This window comes from Anolis carolinensis, unplaced genomic scaffold (genome assembly GCF_035594765.1).
Source record: "Anolis carolinensis isolate JA03-04 unplaced genomic scaffold, rAnoCar3.1.pri scaffold_10, whole genome shotgun sequence".
NCBI classification, from domain to species: Eukaryota; Metazoa; Chordata; class Lepidosauria; order Squamata; family Dactyloidae; genus Anolis; species Anolis carolinensis.
The window spans coordinates 11815692-11837704 of NW_026943821.1; the positions used below are offsets into that span (position 1 = coordinate 11815692).

Below are 22013 nucleotides of genomic sequence, written 5' to 3' on the forward strand. Positions count from 1 at the left end.
ATTATGGATCCATGTGACAGCATCCTCATCTATTTCACATTAATCAATTTGATAACCAGAATATTATGGGGGATATTATCAGTGCTTTTGCTGAAATTCAGATACATGACATCCATGGCATTCCCATCATCTATTAAACTAATGACTTGGTTAAAAAAAGATATTAGTTTGGCAGCATTTCTTCATGACAAGCCCATCTGGCTCCGACTGATTGCTGGATTGTCCTGGGGGAAAGGGAGCAAATCTGGGTTATGCATATCAAGATTTCAATTATAATTACTTATACAGAGACAAATATGGATTAAATAACCCATTTGACATGATAGAAATATAATTCCCAAAAGCTAGAAAAAGGAAAGGACATCCTGTAGGTATCTTGTAACCTTGATCTCCACTTTTGTGGTCGCAGAAGCCTCCTAGCAATCCTTAATGTGTTGCTGTGAGTTTTCCAGGCTGTATGGCAGTGTTCCAGAAGCATTCTCTCCTGACATTTCACCCACATCTATGGCAGGCATCCTCAGAGGTTGTGAGGTCTGTTGGAAAGTGGGGTTTATATATCTGGAATAATGTCCAGGGTGGGAGAAAGAACTCTTGCCTGTTGAAGGCAAGTGTGAATGTTGCAGTTGATCACCTCCATTAGCATTGAATAGCCTTGTAGCTTCAAAGCCTGACTGCTTCCTGCCTGGGGGAATCCTTTGTTGGGAGGTGATTAGCTGGCCCTGATCGTTTCTTGTCTGGAATTCCCCTGTTTTTGAGTGTTGTTCATTATTTACTGTCCTGATTTTAGAGTTTTTTTAAAAAAAATACTGGTAGTTAAATTTTGTTCATTTTCTGGTTTCCTCCTTTCTGTTGAAATGGCCCACGTGCTTGTGGATTTCAATGGCTTATCTGTGTAGACTGACATGGTGGTTGTTTGAGTGATCCAGCATGTCAGTGTTTTCAAATAATATGCTGTGTCCAGGTTGGTTAATCTGTTGCCCTGGTCTGGCTGACTTCTGTGGCTGGATTAGTCTGCAGTGCTTGGTTTGGGCAATGGTGCATTTGGTGGTCCCTATGTAGACTTGTCCACAGCTGCATTGTATATGGTAGACTCCTGCAGAGGTGAGAGGATCCCTTTTGTCCTTTGCTGAATGTAGCATTTGTTGGATTTTCTTGGTGGGTCTGTAGATCGCTTGTACGTTGTGCTTCTTCATTAGCTTCCCTATGCGGTTAGTGCTTCCCTCTGGGTGGATCTTTGTCTTAACTTTCATGGCTTGTTCTTGGTCTTGCAGCTCTTCTGATGTCTGTAGTGGAGTCCATTGGCCTGTAGAACCCAGTTTAGGTGGAGCAGGTGGGCTGCACAGATTCTTTTTGCATGGTCTGCCAGGGCTTTGATTGTGCTTCTTTTTTTGTAAGTAAATATGCTACTTGACTTTATCATCATTTTTTAATGGCAGCATCATGTCACATGCAGTTCCATAAATACTCTTTCTAGACTGTCATAAATGCCACTTTACTGTGAACTCTGGCATGAAATTAAAAGAGAGGAATCTGATACACCAGAGTTTTAAAATAAATGCCGTGGTGAATCGAGGCACTTCCCAATTGCCCAATTGGGCTTCCGTATCTTTCCTTCCCAACCGCCCACTGCATGGCTCTCAGGGCCTTTATGTTGGCGACGCCTTCCCTTGTCAGCCGGCCAATGCCATGGAATCGCCTCCGATGCTGCACCCAGTGAAGCTCTATGTTTACGAGCTGTCCAAGGGCATGGATCGGCGCCTCAGCCCCATCATGCTTGGTAAACAGCTGAATGGCATCTGGCACACCTCCATAGTTGTCCACAGGGATGAGTTCTTCTATGATAGTGTCTTCCTGGTGAGACGCTGCTTGGACCTCCAGACACCATTGTAGACTTGGGGGGCACCAAAGTTTCAGAAGACCTGAAAGACCTGAATCTATATTCCATGGAGAGTTTTATAATCTTTTTGACCATAACTGCAGTATGTTCAGCAATGAAGTGGCACAATTCTTAACAGGAAAAAAGATTACTTCCCACATCACTGACCTTCCATCTGAAGTCCTTGCAACGCCCTTTGGGCAAGCTTTGTGGCATCTCCTTGATTCCATCCAGATCCAGCCACTGGGAGGAAACTCTTTCAGCAGACACAATGGGATTGTGCTGCTTTTTTGACTTGGGTGAGGGTTGGAATTTTATGTAGGTATCTATCAGTGTGCAAAAAGAATCTGCGAACATCCATGAAATCCTTTGACAATACATAGTCCCCAATGTCTTTGGGAGGCTTCTTTACTCCTAGAAAAAAGAACTAGTTTATCCATCAGATGAAAACTATCTCTTAACTTCTGACTAATCACCAGGCACTGAACTGCTCTGTGTGTTGGCTATCAAGTTGAGCCTGTTCTGTTGAACTGACAGTGCCACTTTGTCTCCATAGTCTGAAGATACCTCCTCCTTCTCCAGCCCTCCCCATGTCCCAGACTGCTAACTATGCAAGATGAATGTGGTATTCAGGCTAGGAGAGAGTCAAAAAGAAATGTGCTGATTGCAGACAGGGATCAATCAGAATTAGGTATGTTTGTAGTATGCTGCCATGGAAAGCCCCTAGAGCCAAGCAACGAAGCAAAGAATGAGAGATTGAGGGAGGGAAGGGGTGGGAGAGGAATATAGAAATAGGGAACATGTTCACTTCAAGTAGCCCCAGCAACAGTATGCAAGGAGACCCAGAAGCAATATTTCCACCCCCAGGCCTAGAAGAAATAGAAAACCCTCCTATTGCTCCAGTTTGGCAATGACACTCTCAATTACTCCTCTGCCATCCCATGTTCTCATATGCTTTTCAAAAGTCCCAGTTTTGTTCTCTTCTTCCCATTTCCCCCCGTGTCTTCAGCTTACTTCAACTGCTGCAAGTTGAGTTCAAAATGCAAGAGCTTGCCTTCAATTAGCACAGTAGAGCGGGGGGGGGGGGGAACAGTAAGAGATAGAATCTTAGAATCATAGAGTTGGAAGAGACCCCAAAGACCATCCAGTCCAACCACATGCCATGCAGAAACACATAGTCAAAGCATTCCCAACAGATGGTAATTCAGCCTCTGCTTAAAATCTTGCTCTTCTCTATAGGCTCAGGCAAAAGCAAACTGCTGCAGCATCTTCTTGTTTGAGCGTTCTTCCTCATTAATCACTTTTGCCATTATAACCACAATCTGATGTCACTTGGCCATATGTGTTCCAGTTTGCATCTGTGAAACGTTGGAGAGTATGCTCTTTCTCAATTGCCCATTTTTGCCTAGAGCAGTGGTTCCCAACCTTTGGGCCTCCAGGTGTTTTGGACTTCAGCTCCCACAATTCCTAACAGCTGGTAAGATGGCTGGGATTTCTGGGAGTTGAAGTCCTAAACACCTGGAGGCCCAAAGGTTGGGAACCACTGGCCTAGAGGGATTTAAAAGAAGCTGATGCATCAATTGAATAGCCTTGCAGCTTTAAAGGATTCCCCCAGGCAGGACGCAGCCAGGCTTTGAAGCTGCAAGGCTGTTAAATGCTAATCCAGGTGGTCAATTGCAATATTCACACTTGCCTCAAACATACAAGAGTTCTTTCTCTCACCCTAGACATCATTCCACAGATATATGAACCTCACTTGCCTAGTTTTCAACAAACCTCAAAACCTCTGAGGATGCCTGCCATAGATGTGGGTGAAACGTCAGGAGAGAATGCTTCTGGAACACTGCCATACAGCCCACAGCAACCCAGCTGATGCATCAATGGTAGCTAAACCAATGAATTTATTTACAAACCTAATTATGTGGCAACAGAAAGGAAAACCCGTTGCTGGTTATTGGGCCATACTGTATGTTGCAAGGGGAGGGCTGAACAGAAGAAACCCAGACATTGCTACAGTCTCTGTCCAATATTTTTCTCCCTAAAACAGTCTTGGGAGGATGGAGAGAATGGGAAGAACAGAACAGAACAGAACCAGCCTGAAGGCTCTTTCATGCACAGAATGTGGAAACCACCATTCCGCTCACATCTCTTGATGTTTGGGACATAAAACTGCTGCTAGCCGAATCTGCGTGGTTCATTCCACCCCAGGGATTAAAACCTTGTACCCCTCCCGTTCTTGCTTTTCTCTTCAAAATTGCACAGCTGAAGGTCAGATTTTCAGAACTCGGGATTCTCAGAGACCTGGCAGCAACCACTTCTGCCCACACTGCAGCCTTGAGGGAAGGGGGTGGCCTTTGCTGTATAAATAACCTGGGGGCTCTGGAATTGTCTCTTTGCTAGCCTATCAGCATCCCCAAAGCATTATCCATAAAGAATATAGCTATGTGGAGGAGGAGGGGGAGGAATGCTGTTGAAGGTGGAAGCTTTATTATGTTCAAGAGCCTCAAGATAGAACACTGTATCCTCACTGCTATTGAAGGAGAGAAGCTTGTTGGTGTGGTATCAATGTCTGCCTTTGGAAAAGAACAAATGTTGCCCATATGAAGGTCAAAGCCAAAGAGGATAGAGGGTGCCGTGCGGTACCATCCAACATTTCACAAATGAAAACCAAGAGTGGTCCATCAGAGTGGTCAAGATGACAAATGTTATAGATGATGAAGAACACATAAGCTAAGAGGGTCACAGTAGTTTGATTTTGCCTGAGTATATCCCCTTTGAGTTGATAAAATGAAAAATACTTTGCACTTATTCAACTCAAAAGAAGAGGCATACTCTTATTTGCACTTATTCAACTAAAAAGGGATATATTTGGGCAAAAACGAGCTGCAATGACCTCTCTTAACTTGTGTGCTCTTTGTCATTTGCACTCAATTTGCAGCAATTGAATTAAAGCAAAGACAAAGGACTAAAGTGGGAGCAGAAGAGAGAATCCGGGATATTTTAAAAGCAGCTGAAAAAATAGGATGACAGAAGATTAGTTGGGATCATCCTTGACTAACTGGGACAGTTGAAGGTTATGTGACTTCCGTTTGGTACCCTCACTGCATTGCTGTCTTAGGTCAATGGCATCAAAGCTCTGGAATGTCTGCACAACTCTACTTGGCCCATAACATTTTGCCATGGCTAATTGTCATGTTGTTGTACAGTCCAAACCTGAGGCTGATGGATTCACTGATAGTTTAGAGAGAATTGTGGGATTTCCTGTGAGATTTCTTGGGGCACAGAGTGATGAAAATTCAAATCAGAGAATTGATTGTTCTCTCTGGGGAAAACCTGACTCAGAAAGTACAAGGCTCCAAGGTCAGGCAGAGGAGCCAGAAACTGCAACATTAGATAAGGAGTCGGCAAAAAGAACTAAGTGATACGGAAGGCTCCCAGGGGAAAACACTTGGAGCTATGGAGGTCAACAAATGCCTCCTTTTACAGATTAGAGCAGAAAATAGAGCAGCTCTGGTCAGAACCTCTATGTAGGAAAGTTGAGGAGAAAATTCATGGGAAACAAAATGACTTCATAGCTGCTTATTAATTAGCATGTTGTTTCCCTAAGCGTTAGTTTAGGAAACATAGCATTCAAGGGAGAAGCTAGGCCTGAGTTCGCTGGTTCTTGTTTCAAGTCAAGCCTTGGTTTTGCATTCAAGTATCCTGGAAGCTTTCTATGTTCTTGTTTTGTATTCTTGCTCAAGTTTTACTAAATAAACCTTAGCTTGTGGACTTACACCATACTTGTGACTTTCTGGCTATTCCTGGAATATATTACTTTGGGATTCGCATGAGGCATTTGGATTACTGCCTGGTTATCACCTATTGCTGACTCTATCTTGGATTAGACATCTTCTAGCCTTATTCCTAATTTTTCATATGTTTTATGTGTTTTACAATAAATTGTTTGCTTATACTCTGGAATCTTGTGTGGAGCTGTGGTCATAGGGGTTTCCAGGCCTGGGGTGCAACACGTCATGGCTAAAATGCCATTCTGGGCTTACTCAGGAGAAAACCTGGTTCAACACAGGGCCTATACATATTCCCACATTTAGATTTTCCTAAGTAGCAAAGTTAGCAGGAAGAGGAAAACCTTTTCCCTGTCCTCAACCCTGGGACAGATGTCCTTTGGAAGGGAAAAAATGCACCACACCTCAGTGAAGCCAGAACATATGTCCATTTCCTTCCTTTCTCTCTCTTCCTCCTTCACTCCTTCCTCCTTTTCTCTCTCTTTCCCCTTCTTCCCTCTCACTTTATTCTTCTCTTGTTTTGCCTTGCTTGACCTTCTGCTCTCTAACATCTTGCCTTCTCTGTCTCTTTTGTTGTGCCACTTCTCTTTCTCAAGTGTACCAACTGTTCCTATTTGGCCGGGAAAGTCCTGATTATTCATCTGTCAGCTGCTTTTTAAACGTCTCAGTTTACTTCTCCCACATTTTCTGTTTGTCATCAGCTTACTTTGATTGCTGAGAACCAAGTTCAAAGGGCAAAAGCAGTTTGCATTCAATTAAGGTAGAAGAGGGGAGGGGAGAGGAGGAGATAAAATCTTTCCCTTCCCTGTAGACCGGTGGTTCCCAAACTGTGGTCCGTGAACCACCAGTGGTCCCCAAGAACTAAAATATAGTCCACAGCCTCACCGTTACTACACCGTTACAATGAGAACGACTGGTCTCGCAAAACCCTCTTATAGTGCCAAGGCAATGGGAATGTCGGGAAGAGGCTAACTACCCACAAAAGGCGCAACAACAAGCCTCCTGGCTGCTGCTTCTCCTCCGCCTCCCTCCCCCTGAGCAAAGCCATTCCATGTGGAGCCTGAAAGCAGGGGCGCCTTGGTGCTTTCGTTTTTTAGGCCTGTTCCTGGGGTTATTTGGAGTACTGATTCAGAAAATTGCATAGGATAGACCACATCAGTTCCAGATTATTAAATATGGTTTTCTGTGGGTGAGCAAGTGGCGACTACTGAATGGTATATGTTCTTATCAAAAACAAGAACTGATGTGGTCTATCCAATGCAGTTTTCTGAATCAGCACTACAAATAACCAAACTGAATCTAAAGTTGACCAAAAACTGATGCGTAACCCTATTGGTACTAATGTTGGGGAATGTCCCTGGTCAAAATGGTCACTGGTAAAAAAAAGGTTGAGAAACACCAGGGCTCAGGCAAAAGGAAACCACTGTAGCATCTCCTATTCTCTGTGTTAGTCCTCATTAAGAACTTTTGTCATCTTGGCCATTCTCTCATCTTGGCCAAACATTTCCCAGTATTTATCTGTGAAATGTTGGCAGGTATGATTCTTTCTCTCTTTTCCTCCTCTCTCTTCACCTGAATATAAATAGCTGCAACACAGACAGCATTCCATGGCCAAGTTGGCATGCCTCCCCAGCAATTTATTTGCTTGCATTGAATAAAAATTCAATTCATTTCAATGCCCCCCCCCCAAATGTTATTGTCAAACAAAGGGAAGTGAGTTCAGGGGTCTTTTCAACACAGGAGGAGGACTAAAGCTTTTCCCTCCAGCTCTGAATTACCTACTGTTTCTCACATGTGGCAATTAGTTTTTAAAAATAGCTTCCATTGGGAAGCTTTTTTCAAAGTCTAATTCCCACGGGGAGACTTTCAGGGGGCATCAGAGCATGTGGGAAAGGTGAGCAGCACTGCACAAGGCCCAACTCTTTCTATATATCAAATTTGTAAAAACACTCCCACTTATATTATTTCAAATTACAACTGTTGTATGAGGTATAGGGAAATGTGGAAGTCCTGCAAGTTGCATCCAACTCAATTGCCACTGGTTTCTAACCCATGAGTTGAAGACTTGCTTCCTGTTTAATGGTCCTGAAATTGTAAGTTCCTGCTTCCAGTGGGAAGGAGAATAGTCAGAGGAGGAGAAAGGGAAAAGATGGATGGCTCCCATTTTGCAGCCGGAGCAATTGCTCAGTCAGCATGAATTTTCTTAAACGTTTGCCATTGTGAAATTGTTTTTGTGAAACATCAAGTGTGGAAAATGCACTCATTAAGAAGTAAAATAAAGTGGGGGGCATGCCTCTGAGCTGAAGGAAGTGCAAACATGGAGCCTCTAGCAACCTGCAGGGTAGATTGTGCTTACAAGTCCAAATTCCCCGCAGCAACATGCAAACAAGAACAACAGGCAAAACAGAGTTCCCAAGAGTGACATCCTCCCATTCCCAAGTGGTAACATCATGTAACCAGTGCTCAAAAGAAATGTACTTCTCGCTCAGTCAAAGCACTTATAAAATGATGCGTGCTGGAGCAAAAAATCAGAAGCAAGTGGGGGCGGTTGGGGGTCAGAGCTGGTCATGACTGGGCAGGAAAGTGATTGTGGCATTCTGGTAAAGTGTGTGGCAGAAAAAATCAGCCTGAAGTATGGAAGCTAGGTTGGTGACCCTAAGGTGACTGTAGTCCCCAGTGGTGCAGGGTGTTAAAGCGCTGAGCTGGTGAACTTGCAGACCGAAAGGTCACAGGTTCGAATCCGGGGAGCAGAGTGAGTACCCGCTGCTAGCCCCATCTTCTGCCAACCTAGCAGTTCGGAAACATACAAATGTGAGTAGATGAATAGATACCGCTTTGGTGGGAAGGTAACGGTGCTCCATGCAGTCATGCCAGCCACATGACCTTGGAGGTGTCTATGGACAAGGCCAGCTCTTCAGCTTAGAAATGGAGATGAGCACCAACCCCCAGACATGACTGGACTTAATGTCAGGGGAAAACCTTTACCCAACCTAAGGTGACTGTATTACAGTGTTTTCTGCTGTTGAGGGTGTGGGGCCCACACAAAGTCATCCAGTGGGTTTCCATGATCAAATTGGGGCTGAAACTCTAGTCTTCAGAATCATAATCCAATGCTTAAACCACAGCACCATGTTGGCTTTTGCAGGGGCTATGCAGTCTCCTAAATCTCATGTTGGGAGCAAAGCCAAAAATATAATTGCTAATGGAGAGATGCATTCATACATATCTGTGGTGTAATCCCACAAGGAACATTAAACAGAGCTTTTGCTTATCTTCAAAAATATAATCATGAGTGGGAAGGATCTGGAAAAGGCAAAGAAAGAGGCTGCCCAAATGGCCAGAGATTGGCGCAATTGTTTTCTAAATAAAGGTTATATAATACTTGTGGCTGTTTGGGATTGGATTAGTAGGAAAAAGCACCAAACTTTGGATACGACTTTGGAGGTTCTTGCCCTAAATCTAATGGGTTAGAATAGACCATTGAATAAATTAGATTTTCCTATTTGTTGACTCACCATTCAGTACAATTATAAAAAACAACAGTTGAAACACAATTGACTCACAGCACTGCATTAAAAAGGCACAAGTCGAAAACAGTTTAAATAACATATTTAAAGTATAATAAGATAGGAACACAACGTCCCCCGTCAAAAGCTCCATCTGCCTCCACAAGTTAAAACCAAATGCTGTGATTAAAAAAAGAAAGAAAAAGAAACAAGATGTGGTGAAGCTCCTGTTTGAGCCATCCCAAAGGTGTCTGCCTACCCATGAAAGCTGACATAGACTGAGGACATTCTGGGAATCCTGGAAGAGACTGGAAATTATACTCCATCTGTGAAAAAAGAAATATTTTGCAAACTTAAGACACATACAAGATCCAGGGAAGTCATGCTATCCCTCTATTCTGCCTTGGTCAGACCACACCTGGAATACTGTGTCCAGTTCTGGGCACAGTTGAAGGGAGATGTTGACAAGCTGGAAAGTGTCCAGAGGAGGGCAACTAAAATGATCAAGGGTCTGGAGAACAAGACCCATGAGGAGTGGCTTAAAGAACTGGGCATGTTTAGCCTGAAGAAGAGAAGGCTGAGGGGAGACATGATAGCCATGTAGAAATATGTGAGGGGAAGTCATAGGGAGGAGGGAGCAAGCTTGTTTTATGCTGCCCTGCAGACTAGGACGCGGAACAATGGCTTCAAACTACAGGAAAGGAGATTCCACCTGAACATTAGGAAGAACTTCTTCACTTTGAGAGCTGTTCAGCAGTGGAACTCTATGCCCCGGACTGTGGTGGAGGCTCCGTTTTGGAGGTTTTTAAGTAGAGGTTGGATGGCCATCTGTCAGGGGTGTTTTGAATGTGATTTTCTTGCTTCTTGGCAGGGGGCTGGACTGGATGGTCCGTGAGGTCTCTTCCAGCTCTATGATTGTATGATTCTGTTATTCTATCTTGTTTGAGGCACTCCAAAGATGTCTTTGGCAAGGTGTCTGAGGATATAGTGGTTGGATCCCATCTTCATTTCATTGTTCTCAAACAAAAAAAGGAACAAAAAAACCCCTGAAGACATGAAGGAGTTGATACCTGTGAACCACTAACCTAACTTTGAAGAAACCCAAGTGGATGTGCATAGATCCCTCCAGGGTGCCTTCTCTTCTTTCCATCTGAGAGGTGAACAGGATTATATATGTTGAAGTGGAACTGCAGAAGGAGGAGGAGAAGTTCTTGAAGGATCTTCTCATCTTTGCTTCCTGATGTTGACTCCTTGGGGAGACCCCTATGGATGCCACAGGAACACAGAGTTGGGTTTGTGTATTTTGACTAGGGAGCATAGTATGCAGGCGGCATGGAGCTGTACCTGCAGTGCCCCTCCCAAAACTATCTTCTGCCTCAATCTCTCCCTTTAGCTATCTGTCAATATCACGTCTGCCCTTCTTGCCTGGGCTCTGCAGAGGGAGGGAGATGTCTTTCTCCCTTCGCCTCTTCTCAGGTCGTTGCTAGGCAGCCGACTCCTGCTCAAGACAGCCAGGTGGCCACATCCGCTGGGCCAGATTCCCTTTGGCTGGGCCTTATCCCACATGTCTCTTGTGATATCCTTGACAGAAGAACCAGCGTTTAACCAGCGTTTCTGTGGCTAATAGCAGGCCCTCACCGATCTGCATGTAGTTGACAGCAGTGCGATTTCTGCGCAGCTCTGGGTAAGCCTCAAGCAAAGTGGGATTAGTATTTACCATACACAAATTTCCAGAACATCAAACAAGCATTGGTAGGGGGTAGCGCAGCTCACTCGGAGCATTTAGTTTGCCTGCCATTGTTAAGAACAGACGGATGAGACGGCGACGAGGTCCACAGATGCCAAGTTTCTCTGGGGCTCACTGGGGCAGGACTCTCTACTGCTGGTTTCAAAGAGTAAAGAAAAACCAGCCGTGTTGCTTGGCCTGCCACACATGTAATGGTGCCTTTGGGTGACAAATGAGTTTGTTAAGGGATGTAGCTGTTGACAGCTTTCCAAAATAACTGGCGCCAATGGCATCTCTAGCCAGTACTCCCAAAAATGAGAAAAGAGGAGGAGGAGATGCTGAGAAAGAAAGGGAAGCAAGAATAGGTGTCTTGGGTTGCTGTGAGTTTTCCGGGCTGTATGGCTATATTCCAGAAGCATTCTCTCCTGATGTTTCACCACATCTATGGCAGGCATCCTCATAGGTTATGAGGTCTGTTGGAAACTAGGCAAGTGGGGTTTATATATCTGTGGAATGTCCAGGGTGGGAAAAAAAAAACTCTTGACTGTTTGAGGCAAGAGTGAATGTTGCAATTGGCCACCTTGGTTAGCACTGAATGGTCTTTCAGCTTCAAAACCTGGCTGCTTCCTGCCTAATAGAAAGAAGTTGAAGACCTGGCTATGTGCGCAAGCGTTTAATGAATGAACTCAGTTAACGTTGACATGGATTGGATTAAGGCTCTTGAACAAGGTCTGATGGATGACTGGCATATATATTCGGCGTTGCACTGTGTTAAATCTTTTATATATTGTATTTTACTATGTTATTTAACTATTTTAATTGTTGTATTATTTTATTGTATTATGATATACTGGTAGTGATCCTGCCAGTTGTGTAAGCCACCCCTCGAGAAGGGCGGGGTAGAAATATCGGAAATAAATAAATAAATAAATAATAGATGGCCAATTGCAACATTCTCACTTGCCTCCAACAGACAAGAGTTCTGGAGTCATTCTGGACGTCACAGATATATAAACTTCACTTGCTTAGTTTCCAACAGACCTCACAACCTCTGAGGTTGCCTGCCATAGAAGTGGGCAAAACATCAGGAGAGAATGCTTCTGGAACATGGCCATACAGCCCAGAGAACTCACAGTGTCCCTATTTGTTCTTTTTTCCTCCACAGTCATTTCCTGAATCTCTTAGTGTTTCTGTTGTGTTATTGCTGTTATGTGCTGTCAGTTCTGCTTCAATTTATGCCTATCCTTTGAATGAGAGACCTCCAAAAAGACCCCATTATTACATCTTTCAATTTCAGGCTGTGGCTTTTTGCCTGATTCAATGCATCCATAATGCCACCTTCCCCTTCTTCTATTGACTTCAACTTTACCTTGGTCACCAAGATTTTGTGTGTCATGGGAGTAACTGGATAAAAATGCATGGTGCGGGTAGTTAGTTTCATTGAAGTCACAGAGCTGAAAATATCAATATCTTTTTGGTGCTAACTTTTGTACTTTGACAACATGTCATTGCAGTTTGAATGCTGGGCTAAGATTCTGGGAGTCGAAAGTTCAAATGCCTGCTTGGCCCAGGACACCCATTGTATGATGTTGGGCAAGTTGCACTCTCTCAGCCATTAGTCAGAAATGACTTGAAGACACAGGACAACTCATTTTCCAACTTATTTAGTATTTGTATATTTATCTACCCAGTTTCCATGACAGCATGCCTAGCTTATAGAAGTGCACAAAACAATTGTCTTGCATTTGGAATTGCTTCAAGACCCCCATGACTTAATCCAGCTTGTTCTATAACATATGCATGAACACAAACTAAGATTCAGACAACAATGACCTTCTGATTCAAGTCATTTTCAAAATGGTGTGGTGAGTGGCAAGCATTTTCATTGCATGCTGCCATTTGTTTCAATGCTCAGCACAAACTTCTCTGAGTGTGGAAAATGTGCATGGTGGGTTCAGGAGGGGAAAGAGCAAAACCAAAGAGAGAACTTGCATGATGGTCCCTCCATAGAAAACAAGGACTAACAGCGGGAGCTCACTTCGCTCCCTGGATTCAAACTGCTGATGTTCCAGCCAGCAAGTTCAGCAGCTCAGTGGTTTAAGAGGCGGTTAAGGTAAGGTAAAGGTTTTCCCCTGACGTTAAGTCCAGTCATATCTGACTCTGGGGGTTGGTGCTCATCTCCATTTCTAAGCCAAAGAGCTGGCGTTGTCCGTAGACACCTCCAAGGTCATGGCTGGCATGACTGCATGGAGCGCCGTTACCTTCCCACCAGAGCGGTACCTATTCATCTACTCACATTTGCATGTTTTTGAACTGCTAGGTTGGCAGGAGCTGTGGCTAACAGTGGGAGCTCATTCCGCTCCCGGGATTTGAACCTGGGACCTTTCGGTCTGCAAGTTCAGCAGCTCAGCACTTTAACACACTTCGTCGCTACCGGGGGCCCCAAGAGAAGGTTAAAGGCCTTACAAAACCACAACTGTCAGTTTTCCATGACACTGGGCCATGATAGTTAAAGTGGTGTCAAACTGCATTAATTCTGCAATGCAGATGCACTCTCTACCTTTCATAAGTTGGATATCTTGAGCTTGGCTATATGCTTTCACTGCTCTCTCTCTCTCTCTCTTCTGATCAGGCATTATTATTATTATTATTATTATTATTATTATTATTATTACATTTATGTGTAACCCACTTTTTGTCTCCACAACGAGACTCAGGCAGTTTCTTGGTTGGTCCCAAAGCTTAGTCCAGCCCAAATCATGGGTTAAAGTAGTGGTGGTTCCTGGAGCAATTTCGCAAAGTGAAACAACTTCTAAGTCCACCACTTAGAATAATAATACTAGAGTTGGAAAAGACCCTAAGAGCCATCCACTCCAAGCCCCTGCCATGCAAGAATCATAGAATCATAGAATAGTAGAGTTAGAAGAGACCTCATGGGCCATCCAGTCCAACCCCCTGCCAAGAAGCAGGAAATTGCATTCAAAGCACCCCCGACAGATGGCCATCCAGCCTCTGTTTAAAAGCTTCCAAAGAAGGAGCCTCCACCACAGTCCGGGGCAGAGAGTTCCACTGCTGAACAGTTCTCACAGTGAGGAAGTTCTTCCTGATGTTCAGGTGGAATCTCCTTTCCTGTAGTTTGAAGCCATTGTTCTGCGTCCTAGTCTGCAGGGCAGCAGAAAACAAGCTTGCTCCCTCCTCCCTATGACTTCCCCTCACATATTTGTACATGGCTATCATGTCTCCTCTCAGCCTTCTCTTCTGCAGGCTAAACATGCCCAGTTCTTTAAGCCGCTCCTCATAGGGCTTGTTCTCCAGACCTTTGATCATTTTAGTCGCCCTCCTCTGGACACATTCCAGCTTGTCAACATCTCCCTTCAACTGTGGTGCCCAGAATTGGACACAGTATTCTAGGTGTGGTCTGACCAAGGCAGAATAGAGGGGGAGCAGGACTTCCCTGGATCTAGATGCTATTCCCCTATTGATGCAGACCAGAATCCCATTGGCTTTCTTAGCAGCCGCATCACATTGCTGGCTCATGTTTAACTTGTTGTCCACGAGGACTCCAAGATCTTTTTCACATGTACTGCTGTCTGTTTTTTCTGCCGAAATGAAGTATCTTGCATTTATCCCTGTTGAACTTCATTTTGTTAGTTTCAGCCCAACCCTCTAGTCTGTCAAGATCGTTTTGAATTCTGCTCCTTTCTTCTAGAGTGTTGGCTATCCCTCCCAGTTTGGTGTCATCTGCAAACTTGATGATCGTGCCTTCTAACCCTTCGTCTAAGTCGTTAATAAAGATGTTAAACAGAACCGGGCCCAGGACGGAACCCTGCGGCACTCCACTTGGGACTTCTTTCCAAGATGAAGACGACGCATTGGTGAGCACCCTTTGGATTCGTTTGCTTAGCCAATTACAGATCCACCTAACCGTAGTTTTGTCTAGCCCACATTTTACTAGTTTGCTTGCCAGAAGGTCATGAGGGACTTTGTCAAAGGCCTTACTGAAATCTAGGTACGCTACTTCCACTGCATTCCCTGTATCGACCCAACTCTAACAGAACCTGAAGAGATCAAGAGAAGGTGGCGAGACTATACAGAAGATCTGTATAGGAAAGATAATAATATCGAGGATAACCTTGATGGTATGGTGAGTGAATTAGCACCAGACATCCTGAGGAGTGAGGTTGAATGGTCCTTAAGAAGCACTGCTAATAACAAGGCAGCAGGAAACGACGGGATCCCAGATGAACTGTTTAAAATCTTGGAAGATGATGCTGTCAAGGTGATGCATGCCACATGCCAACAAATATGAGTGAAATATTGATTTTTTGCCAGTTACTTGAGAGTTTCAGTCACCTGAGTTCTGGTTAACTGAGAGTCTACTGTATTCGTATTCATCTACTCTTTTTGCACCTTTATTTTTCATTTTGTAGCATTATGTTTTGAAGGCACAAATTTATTGTTGCAGTAATATTGATATTTCTTATAAATTCTTTTTCCTCAGAATTCTTTGAACAAAACTACAAACGATTTTACTAGGATATGCCACTTCATATTAACCAAAGCAAACCATTTGTGTAACTGATTTCAAGTACAGGTGAAAAAGGAAAGGATAATCAGCTATATTAAAAGTCATACATCCGTGATCTTGATTGTGACCACGTGCCAACCAGACCTAAAAGTAGCACATTACCCAAAGTCATAAGCTGAGGTTTAGGAGAAACATTTTGTCAATTAAAGCTTTTAACTGATTTTTTCTCCACCAATAACTTAGAAAAATGGTAGGAAGAAAGTATAACAACATTCTTTGTCTATATACACAAGAAAATAGCTCTCAAAGTCAAATACATATTTTAAACACATTTATGAATATATTGACTTAGGCCCCTTTTACACTATCCTTACATCCTAGAATCTGATCCTAGGTTATCTGCCTTGAACTGAATTATATGAGTCTCCCACTGCCAGATAATCTGGGACAAGCAGATACACTGGGATTAGATCCTAGAATATAAGGACAGTGTAAAAGGGGCCTTAGATACGATTTTGTGGACTAAATTACACATACCCCACACCGCAGGTACTGAAACCCACCTGCTCAAGTATGACTATGAAACAAGAGGCTGGTGGCAGCTAATAGGTCAATGCAATGTACACAGGTACCAATCCAAGGCAAACCATCTGGAACATCAAGAATAAAGACCCAAAGAAGATAGAGCGGATGATCTTGTGGTTGGAAGCAGGGTAGCCCTTGGCCCAATGGAGAAAGAGCCCATAAGGCACGACGAGCGTAAACAGGAACATGTAGAGCCAAGTAGGAGCGACGACAGAAAATTTGCCAAAAGCATAGACCAGGAGATCAAATTCTAGCACCAACCTTCCTTCATCAATGAACACAATCATAGCGCTCCCAACAGATGGCATTGGCCATCCAGTCTCTCCTAAAAAATCTCCAGAGATTGAGACTTCATCACACCCCAAGTCAGCCTATTCCACTGCCAGAATAGTTCTTACCATCATGGAGTTCTTCCTATTGTTTAGGTGGAATTTATTTTCCTGCAATTGAAATCCATTGCTCCATGCCTTCATCTCTAAGGTAAAAGTAAAGGTTTTCCCCAGACAAGTCTAGTCATGTGTGACTCTGGGGGTTGGTGCTCATCTCCATTTCTAGGTCGAAGAGCTGGTGTTGTTCATAAACACCTCCAAGGTCATGTGGCCAGCATGGTGGTGTAGTGGGTTCAATCGCTGAGCTACTAAACTTGCTGACCGAAAGGTTGGCGGTTCAAATCCGGGGAGGTAACAGCGCCTTCATCTCTAAAGCAGCAGAAAATGAGCTTTCATCCTCCTCAATTGACATCTTTCTGGGTCCAAAAAAGAGGTGACTGTAGGCATCTATCCCACTGGTGGAATGCAGATGGGAGATGTGGCATCTTAGACATTTCACATGCATCCCACTTCACTTGAGAAATAGAGATGGGGTGAGTGGAAAATGCTACCAACTCTTGAGGAGAGAGAAATTCACACCCCATCCCCTTCGTCCCCGAGGTGGATTTCCCTACTGACAGTATCAAATTGCAAGAAGCATATGCATGCCTGTTTGCAGGGCTGGCAGCCGCCTGTGACCCATTGCCATTGGGCATCCAGGAGCAATTGCTCCAATTACACCATTCCTGATCCAGCCTTGCTCAGCACAGCCCTGAGGCTCCTTGGAGGCTCCATCCAAGTGAGTCACCAGTGAGTCGCCTCTTGGAGCCAACAGCTGAGCAATCTTGGAGAACCAACATTCTGTTCTCTGCCAGTGTTGCTGCTAAAGAGCGTCTCTACACAAGCATCATAGTGGGACATAGAGAGGATGCAAATGCTAACCTGTGTGCAGACTTGTGTCCTTTGCCTTTTCAGTTACTTTCTTATCTGCAGAGACCCAGTTCCTGGAATCAGACTCTTCAGATGTCTGCAGCAGAAAAAAAAACCTTTGCTTTAGCTATGGCTGTTTTGCTGTATTCTTTGACTCTGCTCCAAGAGATAATTTGCTCATGGTCCTTTTTCCTCTGCTGTGACATAAGCCACTAAAGTTACAATTTTCAGTACATTTTTTCAGACTTCTACTTGATGATGTCTGGTGATTCCTAGGTCACGCTGGCCAGACAATGCAGAATTTTACCTTGAAATTAAAAGGGGCTCTTCACAGTGCTGACTCTATTTGGGGTTGAAAATAGAGCATTTTGAATAGATCCTATAAGGTCTGCACTAGAACTCAAAACAGATCGGTCCATTGCCAGGGAAGCCATTGCTGTAAAAATTGTTGCTGTTTTTAAAGTCATTGCCTTTTAAAAAGAAAGGGAGCAGGCAAATGTAGGTACCACCAAAAAGGAATGGACAAAGGACTGGGTCCTTTGCCACATTCAGTGTGATGAATGGTAAATGTTTGATTATGGTACAGACCAAGGCAGTTGATAATGACTGAAACCACCATGAACTACTTCTGTACCCCAAGATAATTTGCATTTTTTTTCCTGGCATCATCTTTGATAATACAGTTGGCCCTCTAGATCCCTGGATTCTGCATCCATGGATTCATCCATGTCCAGCCTCACGTCGATACCAGGCAAGATTCTGGAAAAGATCATTAAGGAAGTGGTCTGCGAACATCTAGAAACAAATGCGGTCATTGCTAATAGCCAACACGGATTTACCAAAAACAAGTCATGCCAGACTAATCTGATCTCTTTTTTCAATAGAGTTACGAGTTGGGTTGATACAGGGAACGCTGTGGATGTAGCGTACCTAGATTTCAGTAAGGCCTTCAACAACAAGGTCCCCCACGACCTTCTGGCAAACAAACTAGTAAAATGTGGGCTAGACAAAACTACTGTTAGGTAGATCTGTAATTGGCTAAGCAAACGAACCCAAAGGGGGCTCACCAATGTGTCGTCTTCATCTTGGAAAGAAGTCACGAGTGGAGTGCCGCAGGGTTCCATCCTGGGCCCGGTTCTGCTCAACATCTTTATTAACGACTTAGACAAAGGGTTAGAAAGCACGATCAACAAGTCTGCAGATGACACCAAACTGGGAGGGAAAGCTAACACTCCAGAAGACAGGAGCAGAATTCAAAATGATCTTGATAGACTAGAGAGATGGGCCGAAACTAACAAAATGAAGTTCAACAGGGACAAATGCAAGATACTTCACTTCGGCAGAAAAAAATGAAATGCAAAGATACAGAATGGGGGATGCCTGGCTTGACAGCAGTATGTGTGAAAAAGATCTTAAAGTCCTCATGGACAACAAGTTAAACATGAGCCAACAATGTGATGCGGCTGCTAAAAAAGCCAATGGGATTCTGGCCTGCATCAATAGGGGTATAGCATCTAGATCCAGGGAAGTCATGCTTTCCCTCTATTCTGCCTTGGTCACCTGGAATACTGCGTCCAATTTTGAAGGGAGATGTTGACAAGCTGGAAAGCGTCCAGAGGAGGGCAACTAAAATGATCAAGGGTCTGGAGAACAAGCCCTATGTGGAGCGTCTTAAAGAACTAGGCATGTTTAGCCTGCAAAAGAGAAGGCTGAGAGGAGACATGATAGCCATGTACAAATACGTGAAGGGAAGTCATAGGGAGGAGGGAGCAAGCTTGTTTTCTGCTGCCCTGCAGATTAGGATGCGGAAAAATGGTTTCAAACTACAGGAAAGGAGATTCCACCTGAACATCAGGAAGAACTTCCTCACTGTGAAAGCTGTTTGGCAATCGAACTCTCTCCCCCGGACTGTGGTGGAGGCTCCTTCTTTGGAGGCTTTTAAGCAGAGGCTGGATGGCCATCTGTCGAGGGTGCTTTGAACGCGATTTCCTGCTTCTTGGCAGGGGGTTGGACTGGATGGCCCATGAGGTCTCTTCCAACTCTACGATTCTATGATTCTATGATTCTATTGCAATCATTTTGACAGTCAACAGTCACTCTTGACAGGCATCAAATACCCATCAGTCTTCTTTAAAAATAGGAATTAGCCCTTCTTTTAAATACCTGAATTGTGGCAGTAGAAGGACCAATGGGATTTTCATTTTGAGATCATTTTATTTGAGAAAATTGGGAATAAATTGCATACAAACCTGTCAATAGAATGAAGTTAAGTTGCCGTTGTGGCACAACGGCTTAAACCCTTGTGCTGGCTGGACTGCTGACCTGAAGGTTGGGTTGCTGACCTGAAGATTGCCGGTTCAAATCTGTGAGATGGGGTGAGTTCCCATCTGTGAGCTCTAGCTTGTGGTGACAGGAGAGAAGCCTCTCAGCAGGATGGTAACACATCTGGGCATCCCCTGAGCAACATCTCTGTAGATCGCCAATTCTCTCACACCAGAAGCGACTTGTAGTATGTTCTCAAGTTGCTTCTGTCACAATAAAAAAGTACCATCTTCAACCACAAGATAAAATATTGCTCCCCCTGTCCAGCTTCTCTTACTACATGAGCTCTGGAATGTTCCATTCTTCAGCGGGCGCTAAGCAGCCCTCTAAGATAACCAGGTTATGATAAACTCTGCAGTCAAAACATGGAGTAGGAGAGATCCTATACCAGTGGGCAGCCTAAGAAGAGCACAGGTGAACACCCCTAAAATAAGACCAAGAAATGATGCTTTAATTTGGACTTCCAAGGTATTGAATTCCATTTGGGAAAATAGGGCTCTGGACTTTAGAGGGAAATTGTCTCCTAAAATTCAGATTAAAACCTAGAACAGATTTCTTTCTCCTGAATGCCATCATCCACTAGGCCAGAGCCTCAAGACATTTGCATCAGGTGATGAGAGGAGAAGAGTTTATCTCCTGTAGCTCTTCCACCCCAGTGGAAGTATGGACTGGTTGGATCTTCTTGCGGTCCAAGGCACTCTCAGGATTTTCCTCCAGCACCAGAGTTCAAAAGCGTCTATCTTCCGTTGCTCAGCCTTCCTTATGGTCCAGCTCTCGCATCCATAGGTCACTACGGGGAATACCATTGCTTTGACTATGCGGACCTTCGTTGCCAGTGTGATGTCTCTGCTCTTCACTATTTTATCGAGGTTGGCCATTGCTCTCCTTCCAAGAAGTAGATGTCTTCTGATTTCCTGGCTGCAGTCTGCATCTGCAGTAATCTTTGCACCTAGAAACACAAAGTCTGTCACTGTCTCCACATTTTCTCCCTCTATTTGCCAGCTGTCAATCAGTCTGGTTGCCATGATCTTGGTTTTCTTGATGTTTAACTGCAGCACTTTAACTTTTTGCACTTTCTTCTTTCACTTTGGTGATAAGGCTCCTCAGCTCCTCCTCACTTTCGGCCATCAGAGTGGTATCATCTGCATACCTAAGGTTGTTAATGTTTCTTCCAGAAATTTAAACTCCAGCCTTGGATTCCTCAAGCCCCGCATGTCGCATGATGTGTTCTGTGTACAAGTTGAATAGGGAGAGTGAAAGTATGCAGCCCTGCCGCACTCCTTTCCCAATCTTGAACCAGTCTGTTGTTCCGTGGTCTGTTCTTACTGTGGCTACTTGGTCTTTATACAGATTTCTCAGGAGACAGACAAGGTGACTTGGTATCCCCATACCATCAAGCACTCTCCACAGATATATATTTTTTCCTTGCCTTGCCTAGTTTATCCATGCCACACAGCCTCTGAGGATGCCTGCCATAGATGTGGGCGAAACGTCAGGAGAGAATATTTCTGGAACATAGCCACACCGCCCGAAAGACATACAGCAACCCTGTTTTCCCCAGATTGCTTCCCCCTTTTCTTCCCTTTCTTATTTCCTGGTTTACTATAATCCACAGTGTTCCCCCACTTTTACTGTATTTCTTGAAAAAAACACAAAAAATATTTTTTTTAAAAAAGACGCCGAGGTTCCCACTGTGGGAGAGAAAGCGGCATAGAAATGAAATAAATAAACCCATTTGGGAGGGGGTGGGTGGGCTTCGAGTCTCCCATAGTGGACAGAAAGGAGTCGAGGGTGCGGAAGAGGAGGGCACAACCCGGCTGCAGGGGGCACAGTGGTCGCGCCGTCCTCTTGGTCCCCCTCCCCGTTTATCCGCGGGAGGGGGCCGGGGGCTGGGCGTGGGGCTCCCCCAGTGGGCATGTGCGGCGACGGCGCTTGCTCGGTTCTGCCAGCCGCCGGGGGAGAAGCGGGACAGAGGCCGGGGAACGGAGCGGAGGCCGGGGAGGACGCCCACGCTGTCGCCCCCCACCCGAGAAGCGCTCCAGGGCAGGAGGGCAGGCTGGAAGCGGAGCGGGTGGAGCCTGGCATGGAAGAAGAGCCGGCCGCTTGACTGGCTGGTGCAAAACGGAGACAGCCCCCTCCCTTCCCATTTCTTTCCCAGCCACCGCCGGGCGCATGGCCAGACCCTCCTCCCCATCCGCCGAGCCCCCTGGATTTGTTGGGCCGGCCACCGGAGCAGGTAAAACCGAGAGAGGGAGGGGGCACGAATTGGGGGAGTTGGGTTTGAGATGCTGCCGGCTTTTGAAAGGGAAAGAGGAAGGGAGGGAGACATCGAGGGCTGGCAAGTATTGTGCCCCCCCGCTCTTGAAACTGCACTGTCATTGCCGGCACTGGGTTTGAAGACCCCCCTCCCCTTCCTTTCAGACAGCGGCGCCTCTCCTTTCGCC

At 44.8% G+C, this 22013-nt stretch overlaps 1 protein-coding gene and 1 pseudogene across 3 annotated transcripts in view; both read left to right on the top strand.

The window, feature by feature from the left end:
- The first annotated feature begins 1508 nt into the window (after positions 1-1508).
- LOC134293863 (desumoylating isopeptidase 1-like) lies at positions 1509-3325 on the top strand (annotated as a pseudogene).
- An 18073-nt stretch (positions 3326-21398) lies between these two features.
- Positions 21399-22013, top strand: part of LOC100562035 (leucine-rich repeat and fibronectin type III domain-containing protein 1-like protein) — a 131005-nt gene continuing 130390 nt past the window's right edge. The window contains exon 1 of one of the 3 annotated variants that reach the window (XM_062962530.1): positions 21399-21805. The gene's annotated coding sequence lies outside the window, so the exon portion shown is untranslated. The remainder of the gene's footprint in view (positions 21806-22013) is intronic. The other 2 variants (XM_062962529.1, XM_003222868.4) reach the window with 2 other exon arrangements.